The sequence below is a fragment of the Monodelphis domestica genome, chromosome 4 (assembly GCF_027887165.1).
Source record: "Monodelphis domestica isolate mMonDom1 chromosome 4, mMonDom1.pri, whole genome shotgun sequence".
In the NCBI taxonomy this organism is placed as follows: domain Eukaryota; kingdom Metazoa; phylum Chordata; class Mammalia; order Didelphimorphia; family Didelphidae; genus Monodelphis; species Monodelphis domestica.
Genome location: NC_077230.1, coordinates 347,101,877 through 347,114,200, shown reverse-complemented (window position 1 = coordinate 347,114,200; position 12,324 = coordinate 347,101,877). Strand labels below are relative to the sequence as shown.

The 12,324-nt window shown below is 40.3% G+C and overlaps 1 long non-coding RNA gene across 1 annotated transcript in view; it reads right to left on the bottom strand.

Moving 5' to 3' along the window:
* LOC130453841 (uncharacterized) overlaps positions 1-7,224 on the bottom strand; it is a 44,527-nt gene extending 37,303 nt beyond the window's left edge. The window contains exon 1 of the long non-coding RNA XR_008911441.1: positions 6,621-7,224. This is a non-coding gene — a long non-coding RNA (uncharacterized LOC130453841). The remainder of the gene's footprint in view (positions 1-6,620) is intronic.
* Between the last annotated feature and the right edge of the window lie 5,100 nt (positions 7,225-12,324).

Here is a 12,324-nt window from a genome sequence, read left to right as displayed (position 1 = left end):
AACTGGTCCCAATGGCTGGCACAGAGGAAATGTTTAATAACAGTTTGTGGATTGACTGGCTGATTGATTGGAAGCCTAAGAGAAGCAGACTTAGGGAAAACTTAATGGAAAACTTCCTAGTAGATCTACTTGAGTGAAATGGGCTGCCTTGGTGTTGAGTTCCCCTTTGCTAGCGGGCTTCCAATAAAGGCTGGCTGCCCAGCTGTCAGGGATAGCACAGAGGGGATTCATATCAAGGGGGAAGACAACAGGCTGTTCCTGATCATTGTGAAAGGTCACCTCCCCTCCCCATGAGGCAGTAAAAAGTGGGGTGAAATGCAAAGATCGCTGCATTTGGAGTCCCAGGATCTCTGTTTCAGTCCCAGCTAGCTACTAACTATGGGACTTCCAGCAGCTCAATTAAGTTCTTGGAGCCTCAATTTCCTCATCTGTAAAGAATGTGTTATGGGGCAACTGGGTGGCTCAGTGGATTGAGAGTCAGGTTCAAAGCCTCACACACTTCCTGGCAGTGTGACCCTGGGCAAGTCACTTAACCCCCACTGCCTAGTCCAATACCACTATTGTGCCTTGGAACCAATACCTGGTATTGATTCTAAGATGGAAGGTAAGGGTTTAAAAAAAATGAATGGGTTTTGACAATAAGTGGGAGATTGGGGTCAGGGTGTGGAATAGTGTCTATACCTTGTCAGCCTCCAACGGTTGGGCACAAAACCACAGATTCTCGGAGCTGGAAAGGACCTCAGATGGAAGCTACTTCATAACCAAACAAAAGATCTCTGCAAAATACTTGGAAGTCATTCAGCCTTGGTCAGAAGACCTCCAGAGAATAGGAAACCAGGACCTCCCATCCTATTTATATTTGGGATAGCTCTTATTGGTTTTTCCCCCCTTTAGTTTTCCTTAAACCACTTTCCTTTCTATGGGGAAAGTTTCAATAGAATGGTGGAAAAAGAAAAGGGAGGATATCCGGATGTTACCTGTAGTGCAAAAAACAAATAGAATCCATGAAAATGCAATGAGGAAAAAGGAAGAATCCTAGAAGGTAGCAGAAAAGAGGGGTGAGGGCAGAGATGATAATTATCTGGCCTTCCTCCCCCCAGACCTTTTGGAAGAGCCAGGGTCAGTCAATGTGTATTCAGTGCCTATTATCTATCTGGTGCTGAGCTGAGTGCTAAGAGTACAAAGAAAGGCAAAAACAACAAGAAGAAAAATAATCCCTGCCCTCAAGAAGCTCACAATCTAATGGGGGAGATGACCCACCAATAGCAATATACAAATAAGGTATACATACAGGATACACTGAAGTAACATTAAAGTGAATGCACTAGCATAGGCTTCTTAGAGCAGGTGCAATTCGAGCTAGGATCTGGAATACTGAAGGTGAAAGGGTGAGCCAGGCTCAAATCTGACCTCAGGTACTTCCTAGTTGTGTGACTCTGGACAAGTCACTTAACCCCCATTGCCTAGCCTTTCCCATTCTTCTGCCTTGAAATCAAGTCATACCAATTCTAAGACAAAAGGTATGAGAAGGGGGGAGGAGAAAGAAGAGGAGAAGCAGGAGGAAGAAGAAAAGAAGAAGAAGAAGAAGAAGAAGAAGAAGAAGAAGAAGAAGAAGAAGAAGAAGAAGAAGAAGAAGAAGAAGAAGAAGAAGAAGAAGAAGAAGAAGAAGAAGAAGAAGAAGAAGAAGAAGAAGAAGAAGAAGAAGAAGAAGAAGAAGAAGAAGAAGAAGAAGAAGAAGAAGAAGAAGAAGAAGAAGAAGAAGAAGAAAAGTTGGGAGAGAGAAAGAAAGAAAGAGAAAGAAAGAAAGAAAGAAAGAAGAAAGAAAGAAAGAAAGAAAGAAAGAAAGAAAGAAAGAAAGAAAGAAAGAAAGAAAGAAAGAAAGAAAGAAAGAAAGAAAGAAAGAAAGAAAGAAAGAAAGAAAGAAAGAAAGAAAGAAAGAAAGAAAGAAAGAAAGAAAGAAAAGGAAAAAAGGAAGAAAGGAAAGAAAAAATTGTTCATTTTAGGACATTTTTGTTTTAGCACTTTTTTTTAGAGTAAGATGTCTACTGGCATCTAGTTTGAGATGTCCAGCAGGCATTTGAAGTTTTAAGGTTGGAGGTTAGGGCTGGACTCATAGATATGAGAATTAGCTGCATAGAAATGTTAACTGAAAACAGAAATTAAACAAACCTCAATGAAAAAATCCCCAGGGTCAGATGGATTCACAAGCAAATTCTACCAAACATCAAAGGACAATTAATTCCAATATTATATAAACTATTTGGGAAAATAGACGAAAAAGGAATTCTTACCAAATTCCTTTTATAACACAAATATGGCACTGATACCTAAACTAAAAAGAGAAAAAACAGAGAAAGAAAACTGTAGATCAATCTTCCTAATGAATATTGACACAAAAATCTTAAATAAAACACTAGCAAGCAAATTAGAACAATATATCACAAGGATCCTACACTATGACCAGGTGGGATTTATTCCAGAAATGCAAGGATGGTTTAATATTAGGAAAACTATTAGCTGGGGGAAAAAAACTCTGAAAAAAATATGGCACCTGTTGCTTATAAAAGCAAATTAGATAACACTGAAATAAATTAAGCTTTCCTTAGAATGATAAACAGCTGACTTAACATCAGCAAACATCTGTAATGGAGATAGGTTGGAAGCCTTCCCAATAAGATCAGGGGTGAAGTATAATTGCTTTTCAGTGTGATACTAGAAATGCTTGCTATAGCAATGAGAAGAAAAAGAAATTAAAGGAATTAGAATAGGTAATGAAGAAACAAAATTATCACTTTTTACATATGATATGATCCATGCATCTGGAAGAAGAATTCGCTACTTGACAAAAATTGCAGGAAAACTGAAAACAGTATGGCAAAAATTAGGCATAGACCAACATCTCACACCATATACCAAGATAAAATCAAAATGGATACTTGATCTTAAAGTAAAGGGCGATACAAATTAGGGAAACACAGAATAGTTTGCCTGTCAGAACTATGGATAAAGGAAGAATTCATGACCAAACAAGATATGGAGAACATTACAAGAGGTATAATGGATAATTTTGATTACATTAAATTAAAAAGGGTTTATGCAAACAAAATCAATGCACCCAAGATTAGAAGGGAAACAAATAGCTGGGGGGGGGGTAATTTATAGCAAGTATATCTGACAAAGGCATAATTTCTCAAATATAGAGAGAACTGAGTCAGATGTATAAGAATACAATTTATAATCCAATTGATAAATGGTCAGAGGATGGTAATAGGCAGTTCTCAGATGAAGGAATCCAAAACATCTATAGCCCAAATCACTATTTATTAGAGAATTACAAATTAAAACAACTCTGAAATGCCTCATCACACCTGTCAGATTGGCTATTATGACAAAAAAGAAAAATAATTGATGGAGATGTGGGAAAATTGAAACACTAATACACTGTTGGTGGAAGTATTAACTGATACAACCATTCTGGAAAGCAATTTGGAGATATGTCTAAAAGGCTATAAGTACCCTTTGACCGAAAAATACTACTATTAGGTCTGTATCCCAAAGAAATAATAGAGAAGGGAATCTGTACAAATTTGTACAAAAATGTTAGTAGCTTCTTTCTTCATTTGACAAAAATTGGAAACTGAAGGGATGTCCATGAACTGAGGATTGATTAAATGAGTTGTAGTATAACATGGTTATAATACAAAACTATGGGGGCAGAAGAAATGATGAACAAGATGATTTTAGAAAAATCTGGAAGATGTATGAACTGATGCAAAGTGAATAACCAGGAGAAGATTATATACACTAATGGAAATATTATATGATAATCAACTATGAAAGACTATTAATGGTAATGCAAGGAGCTAAGACAATCCCAAGGGACTCATAATGAAAAGGGCTATCCACAGTCATAGAATAAACTGTCAAAGTATGAATGCAAATGGAACCATGCCATTTCTTACCTTATTTTCTTCATGTTTTCTTATGTGTATTATATATGTCTTCTTTCATAACGTGAAGAATAGGAAAATTTGTACTGCAAATATCAGATTGTTTGCCACATGGGGAGGGGGAAGGAAAAGGAGGGAGGCAGAAAATTTGAGTTGTAAAAAGTCAGAAGGCAATTGCTAAAAAATCATGTCTATATGTAACTGAGAAAAGAGTAAAAGGAATGAGTTAAAAAATAAAAGAAATATTAACTGAATCCTTAGGAGCTGATAAGATATTCTGGAAGGTAAAAAATCTAGTATTACAAGCAAGAACAACCTACCTACCAAAAATGAGTATAATCCTTCAGGGGAAAAAGTGGATATTTAATGAAATAGAGGACTTTCAAGAATTCCTGATAAAACAACCAGAACCAAAGAGAAGATTTGATATTCAAACATAAGACTCAAGAGGAGCAATTAAAAGGTAAATATGAAAGAGTAATCATGAGACTCAAAAAGTAAAACTCTTTATATGAGAAGATAATGCATGGAACTCCTAAGAACTTTATCATTATTGGGACAGTTTGAAAGTTTACATGGACATGGGGCATGCATGTGAGTCTATATTGTTAGGTAATCTCCAAAAAAAAAATGAAGGGGTAAGAGATACAAACTAGGAAAAGGGAGATGTAGAAAGGGGAAATTATTTTTTCATACAAAAGAGGCTTGCAAGGAAGAGTTTATATAGTGGAGGGGATAATGGAAAGGGGTGAATAAGGAATGCTTGAACCTCACTCTTATTGGAATTGATTCAAAGAGGAAAGAATATATATACTCAGGTGGGTGTAGAAATATATCTTACCCAACAGAGAAATAAGAAAGAAAAGGAATAAGAGATATGAGGGTAGAGGAGATGATAAAAAGGAAGGCAGATTAAGGAAGGCAGTAGTCAGAAGCTAAATAGAATTTTGAAGAGGGATGGGGTAAAAATAGAAAATAATCAATAGAAGAAACAGAATGAAGGGGAAAATACAATAATTATAACTGTGAATTTGAATGGGATGAACTCATCCATAAAATGGAAATGGAAAGCAGAATGTATTATAAACCAGAATCCAATAATATGTTATTTACAAGAGACATACTTGAAACAGAAAGACACAGAGTTGGAAAAAAAAAAGGACTAGATTACTATGATCTATAATGCTTCAGCTAAAGTTAACAAAAAAAAAATCAAGGTTAGCAATCATGATCTCAAAGCAAAAGCAAAACTGGATTTAATCAGGAAAACTATATTTTGTTAAAAGGTGCATAAACAATATAATATTTTAAAAATTTACATCAAGTTTCTCTGATAAGACTTAATTTCTCAAATATTTGGGGGACTGAAGTCACATTTATTTTAAAAATCAGAGCCATTCCCCAATTAATAATAATGATCAAAGGATATGAACAGGAACTTTTCAGAAGAAATCAAAGGTATTTATAATCATATAGAAAAATGCTCTAAATTACTATTGATAAGAGAAATGCAAATTAAAATAACTGAAACCATCCCACACTTAGAAGAAATGACAAATGCTATGGGGAAGAAGAAAAATAGGTATACTAATGAACTGTTAGGTGGAGTTGTGAATTGGTCCAACCATTCTGGAGAACATTTTGGAACTATGCCCAAAGGATTTTCGAACTGTGCTACCCAGAAACCACCACCATATCATAAAGAGATCAAAGAAAAAGGAAAACGACCAGTATATACAAAAATATTGAGAGTTGCTTTTTTGTAGTGGCAAAGACTTTGAAATTGAGAGGATACTCATCAATCAGGGAATGGTTGAACATGTTGTGGTATGTGACTGTGATGGAATACTACTGTTTCATAGGGTGATTTCAGGAAAAATATTGCAAGACCTAGATAAACTAATGCAAAATGAAGTGAGAAGCACTAGGAGATCATTGTGCAAAGTAATAGCAATTTTGCAATGATCAACTGTGAAAGATTTGGTTATTCTGATCAATAAAATGATCCAAGACCATTCCAAAGGACTCATGAAGAAAAAATGCTATCTCTCCAGAGAAAATTTTAAGTATAAATTGAAGCATAATTCTCTCTCTTTTTTTGCTTTTTTGTGATATGGCTAATATAGAAATGTTTTGCATGATTTCACATGTGTAATTAATTTATATCGTATTGCTTGTCTTCTTAGTGGGTGGGAGAGGGGAAGGAAGGGTGAGATTTTGGAATTCAAAATTTAAAAAGAAAAGAATGCAAGTAAAAGTAAATACTATATTAAAAATAGCAAAGAATAAAAACAAGGGGGGGGAAGAGCAGGAAGCACCCTGGCACCCTCTTAGAAAAGAGTCAATGTAAATAAAACTAAGTGCCCCCAGGGGTAGCCCAGCCCAATGCCCCAACCTCCCTCATCCCCCACATGTCCCCTATTTGTAGCTCTTTCCAGTCCAGCATCACCCAGTGTTCTCAAAGAGGAAGAGAAAGAGACAGAGACAGAGACAGAGACAGAGAGAGAGAGAGAGAGAATAATCATTAGATGACTCCTTAACCCTAAGGTTTAATTCCAATCCAATTCAATCTTAATAAGCATTTATTAAATACCTTTTAGGTATTTATGCTATGCTAAACATGATACTCAAAGACAATCCAAAAACAGGCTTTGTCCTCAAAGAACTTACATTCTACTTGGAGGGAAACAATATGTAAAGGCTTCCTGTTAGAAATGGCATGTGAGTTGGTCCTACGGTTCATAGAGCTAGAAAATGTCAGTGTTGGAAGGGAACCTTCAATGTAGAATGTCATAACTGGAGGGGAACTTAGAACACAGAACCTGGAATGTCAGAACTGTCTACCATCTAGTGCCATTGTTCCACATTGTGCCAAGTGCTTTACAAATATTATGCTATTGATTGAAGAAGAAACTGAGATCCCAAATCACCGACACTGAAACCAAAACGGCTAATACATGCCTGTAAAGAAAGAGGCATTTGTTGCCAATGTTTGGGATGATCAGTGGACCAAGGTAGACAGTTCTGATTTTTGAACTGGTGGGAACTGTCTCACTGACTTATTTTGGGTACCTTTTTGTCCCTTTGGAAAAGGTGTAGATGAGCTAAATGAGGAAATAAGAAAGAGGAAATATACTACTGATTAATGGATTCCATCAAAACGGGATCCAGAAGCCAAAAAGAAAATCCTTCCATTTAATTTAAGGCCAGATCCCATACAGAATCTTCTGCTACCTTTACAGACATATTTTTTAGGCCAGTCACAAGATGGCACTGTAATCACTACCCATTCTGTCCTGGCTCTTGGTCCTAGGCCAGGTCCTATTCCCAGGCCAAATCCCTTGCTCCCACCTCCAATCCCCTAATCTTTTGGAAGCTGCCCTTCCCCAGCTCCCTCCAGCCAGTTCCAGACAGCAGATGATGATCAAGCCCATTCCTCTAACTCTAAACCAGCTTCACCAAGAAATCCCAAAGGAGTAAGAGTGAATCTGAAGCTTTCAAAGCTCATCTGGCCACTTAAAGCACTGTGTGACACTGGGCCAAGGATTCCTCCCTCTAAGGCTTAGTTTTCTCCCCTGCTGAATATGGGGTTAGACTATTTGATCTCTCAGGACGCTCCTGGCTCCGACATTCAATGCTCAAAGACCCCCCTTTGAATCCCATCTGTGTTGTAAACTTCCTATCATCTCTCACATTTGATTTTCTATGAGCAAAGTGGTTTTAACTTGGGGGTCTGTGAACTTGGGTTTGTTTATTTTTTTGTTTTGTTTTGTTTTTAGATATTTAAAATTCAACTTTATTATGATCTAAATGAAAAAAAGGAATGGGAATGACAGTAACAAACAAGATTCACCACTGAATAATGTGATGAACTGTAGCAATTTTATATTTGAAAATCAGTATGATTGTAGAGGGTAGCTGAGTGGTTCAGTGGATTGAGAGCCAGGCCTAGAGACTGGAGGTCCCAGGTTCAAATCTGACCTCAGATACTTCCCAGCTATGTGACTCTTGGCAAGTCACTTAATCCCCATTGCCTATCCCTTACCATTCTTCTGCCTAGAAACCAATACATACTATTGATTCCAAGAGGGAAGGGAAGGATTTTTTAAAAAAGAATTATGATTATATATTATACTGGAATTGGTTTCTGTGTCAATTCTATGTATTTAATTTTTGTTAATAAATATACTATAATTAAGAAAACTGATTATATATAACTCTACTGTAATTGGTTTCTTCTGGAATCCTATGCATTTTAAAGCATTGTTCTTGAGATAGGGCCAGTGGGCTTCCCCAAACTGCTAAAGGGGTGCATGGTACCCCCAAAAGTTAAGAACCCCTATTCTAAGGTATTTTCTAGCTCTTACAATTTATGTACTAAGAATCTCTCCAATTTGAACATTTTATGCTCCATTAATAATCTAATGTCTTTCCCAGACCAAATACAGAAAGTATTCAGAGAGAACTTGTGCCTCTGATGGGAGGGCTTTTCAGGGTGCCTTACCCACCTCTGGTATCCACTTTTCACCCAACTCTCACCCTTAGCTCCAAGAAACTAGAGCATGCACAGGGAGTGGCCAAACTCTGCTAAAACCATTTTGGCCAATGGGCTAAATAAACAGGTTGAGGGTAACCAATAAGCTCAGACCCATCAGTGACTTAGGGGGAAGTCTACCCCCAAGCACATAAAGACTCCCCCAAACTCCCCCCCAGCCTAAAATGGGAAGATGAAAACAATTTATTCCTATAGCCATGATGGTGGAGGAAGCAGGCACTGGTGGAATGCTTAGAGCTTGGTCAGATATCAAAGATGCCAAGGTTGGGGTCAGGTGGCTCAGGGGATTGAGAGTCAAGTCTAGAGATGGAAGGTCCTGGGTTCAATTCCTAGTTATATGACCCTGGGCAAGTCACTTAACCCCTATTGCCTAGCCCTTAACACTCTTCTGCCTTGGAATCAGTGCTTAATTCTATTAAATCTAATTCTAATTAATTAATTAATCCAGTTAAAATCTAATTCCTTTTTTTTTAATTAAAACCCTTACCTTCCGTCTTGGAGTCAATACTGTGTATTGGCTCCAAGGCAGAAGAGTGGTAAGGGCTAGGCAATGGGGGTCAAGTGACTTGCCCAGGGTCACACAGCTTTTGAACCTAGGACCTCCTGTCTCTAGGACTGGCTCTCAATCCAGCTGCCCCTAAAATCTAATTCTAAGACAGAAGGTAAGGGTTTAAAAAGAAAAACGATATTAAGGTCATCCACTGTGTCCTGGACCATAGCCAGTCATCCTGACTTTTGTCTTGCAAGCCACTGGACCTTGTGAAATGAAGGACCAACAACAAAACAATCATCTAAATCATTCTCAGCTTTGAGTTTCTAAGTTCTAGTTCAATGCATTCAGATAGTAAGATATGTTTTAATATCCCTCCTAGCTATAACATATTGCATTCTCTAATCCAAGGCATCTCCCAACTGTGACACATTCCACTTAACTGCCAAAAGGATTTTTCTAAATGCTACCATGTCACTCCCCTATTCAGTGAGCTCTGGTGGCTCCCTAGTCCCTCCTGGATTACAAGATCCCTCTGGTTGGCATTTAAAGCTTTTTCTTCATAACATGGCCATCTTTCCTCCCTTCTCAGTCTTCTCATTCTTGACTCCCCTCCACACACTCAGTGTGCAACATTGATATTAAATGGCAGAGCTCAGAGAGTCTTTGGAAGTCATCTAATCTAACCCCATCATTCAGTGGGAGAAAACTGGGCTGCCTACTTGCATTGCCTTAAACACTCTTATCTCATTGTCTCCATGCCTTTGCCCCAGCTGCCTCTGGAAGATTCTCCCTTCTCACCTCCATTTCTTGACTTCCTTTCAAGACCCACAAGGCCTTTCCTACTCCTCCTTGCCACCGTCTCCACCCTGATCTTACAGAATCATGGATCTGAACCTAGTGACCATCAGGCCCTTGTGGTAGTGGTAGCCCCAGCATTGAACCCAGCCTGGAGAAATGGAAATTCCCTTTCTCTCCCCCAAGATGGTGCACTGTTTCTATCCCCCTGTTCTTGGAATCTTCCTTTTCTTGGAAACACTTAGATAAACAGGTTGAGGGTAACAGATAAGCCTCACACCCATTGGTGAGTTAGGGGGAAGTCTACCCCAAGCACATAAAGACTTCCCCCCGCCTAAAATGGGAAGATGAAAACAATTTATTCCTATAGCCCTGATGGATGTAGGCACTGCAGAGCACTTAGAGCTTAGTCAGACATCAAAGATGCCAAGGTTGGGGTAGTTGGGTGGCTCAGTGGATTGAGAGCCAGGCGTAGAAAGGGGAGGTCCTGGGTCCTCCCTGGTCAAGCCCCTGTTCCTTACTGCACCTTCCAGTTCAAGCTGACCTGTTTCTTTACCTCCCCTCTAAGATTACTTTCTATATACTCTGTATATATCTTCTTTGTACAGAGTTTTTTTTTTTAAACCCTTACTTTCCATGCTAAGAAGAGGAAGGGCTGGGCAATTGGGGTAAAGTGACTTGTCCAGGGTCACACAGCTAAGAAGTGTCTTGAGGTCATATCTGAACCCAGGACCTCCTATCTCCATGCCTGGCACTCTATCCAATGTGCTACTTAGCTGTTTAGTTGTTTACAAGTTATTTCCTCCATCAGAATGTGAACTCAAGAGCCAACTGGACCCTTGGGTTTTATTTTGGACTTTTTTTTGTACACACTTTGTTCTTGACACAGTAGGTGCTTAATAAATGTTTATTGGCTGGTTATTAGAATTATATTCTAATTAAGATTAATAATATATTGATATTATTATATTCTGATTCCAAGATGTCATTCTTTTCTGGTCCTCAGTTCTGAATCTCTACTGTTTCCTGTTATCATGGAGACCCCAAAGAGGCGAGATGCTCAAACCCCTTCTCAGAGCTACACTCTCTTCCCTATGCCCAAGCCCCAGAGGGAGCTAGAGGCGTCTGCCCTCTGGGCAGCAGGGCTGTGGAGAGCCAGGGTGAAAATCAGAAACAAAGCCCCCCAGGGCCGAAGCGTAAGAACCAATGCGGCTTCTGCTGCCTGACTGGAAGAGATCTGCCTGTGAGATAACTAACTGCCTGTGGGCTGAAGTCAGCCCAACATTCAAGGTGGGAGAGTTGGGTAGCTAGGTATCTCAGTGGATAGAGAGCCAGGCCTAGAGATGGAAGGTCCTGGGTTCAGTCTCAGAGGGGACAAATTCAGGCTTCACTTCAGGAAAGCAGGTGTGACTCCATGCCTCCAGGGTTATGCACAACCCTGGATTAATGTGTTGTTTTATCTTCGGAACTGTAGAGGAATGGGGGGGAGGAGGATCTAGAACTTAGACAGCCCTTGGTCGGTGGGCCCACCCGAGGGTCCCGCCTTCAGGGACCACTCCCCTCCCCCAAAGCAGAGAGCCCTTTCATCTTCCGGAGTCACAGGTTGGCTTACATTTAGGACCACATCTGTGGTAATAATGACCCTAGGGCTGAGGCCAGCCTGGGGAAAGGGAAACTCACATACTCTCCCCAAGCTGGTGTCTTATTCCCAGATAGAATCTCCTTTTCCCTCGGAGCGCAAACTTCACGACCAGCCCAGTCCGGCTCCCTCCCCCCTAACTCCGACTTCCCGGGCCCGCCGCCCCTTTTGTTTACCACTCCATCTGCTGGGGCAATCAGAAGTGTTTGCCTGCCCAGACCTCTCCACCCAGCCCAACCAGTCATTATCCTCCACTCCGGGGCTTTTCTTGGGCTGGGTCTTCCCTGCTCAACTTCCGTCCGTCCGTCCCAGCTTCTCTGCGAAGCATTCTCAGACCACCTTAGCCCAGTGTAGATGGCCTCCACTCCTAGGGTCCCTTCAGAGAAATGGTGCGGAGCTGGTGAAGAGGAAACCCCTGGGGAACGCGCGAAGTTCCGCCACGTAGTGCCGGGACTTTTCCTCCGTACTAAAAGCCCAGCAGAGCTGGAAGAGGGATAAAGTCAGACTGAGCAAGTTCCAATGAGGGCTCAGACACTGGGTGACCCTGTCTGCCTCAGGTTCCTCATCTGTAAACTGAGCTGGAGAAGGACATGACAAACCATTCCAAGTATCTCTACCAAGAAAACCCCAAAATTGAGTCACAAAGAGTCAGACACGACTGAAAAAACGACTAACAGCAACAAAGACCTGGAAGGCACCTTGTAACCCCACAGAATGGAGCCCGGAGGCGCAGAGTAGGGAATTGCAATGGGGAGGCTTTCCCAACGCCCAAACTTGGAGTCTCTCCCTTGGGAGGCAGAGAATGGAAGCCTAGGGTTGACCTCTGCCCTCCTCTTCCTCCCTAGCCCCAGCTCCTCCAAGGGCGGCTTCCTTTCCATTTCTCCCTCTCCCA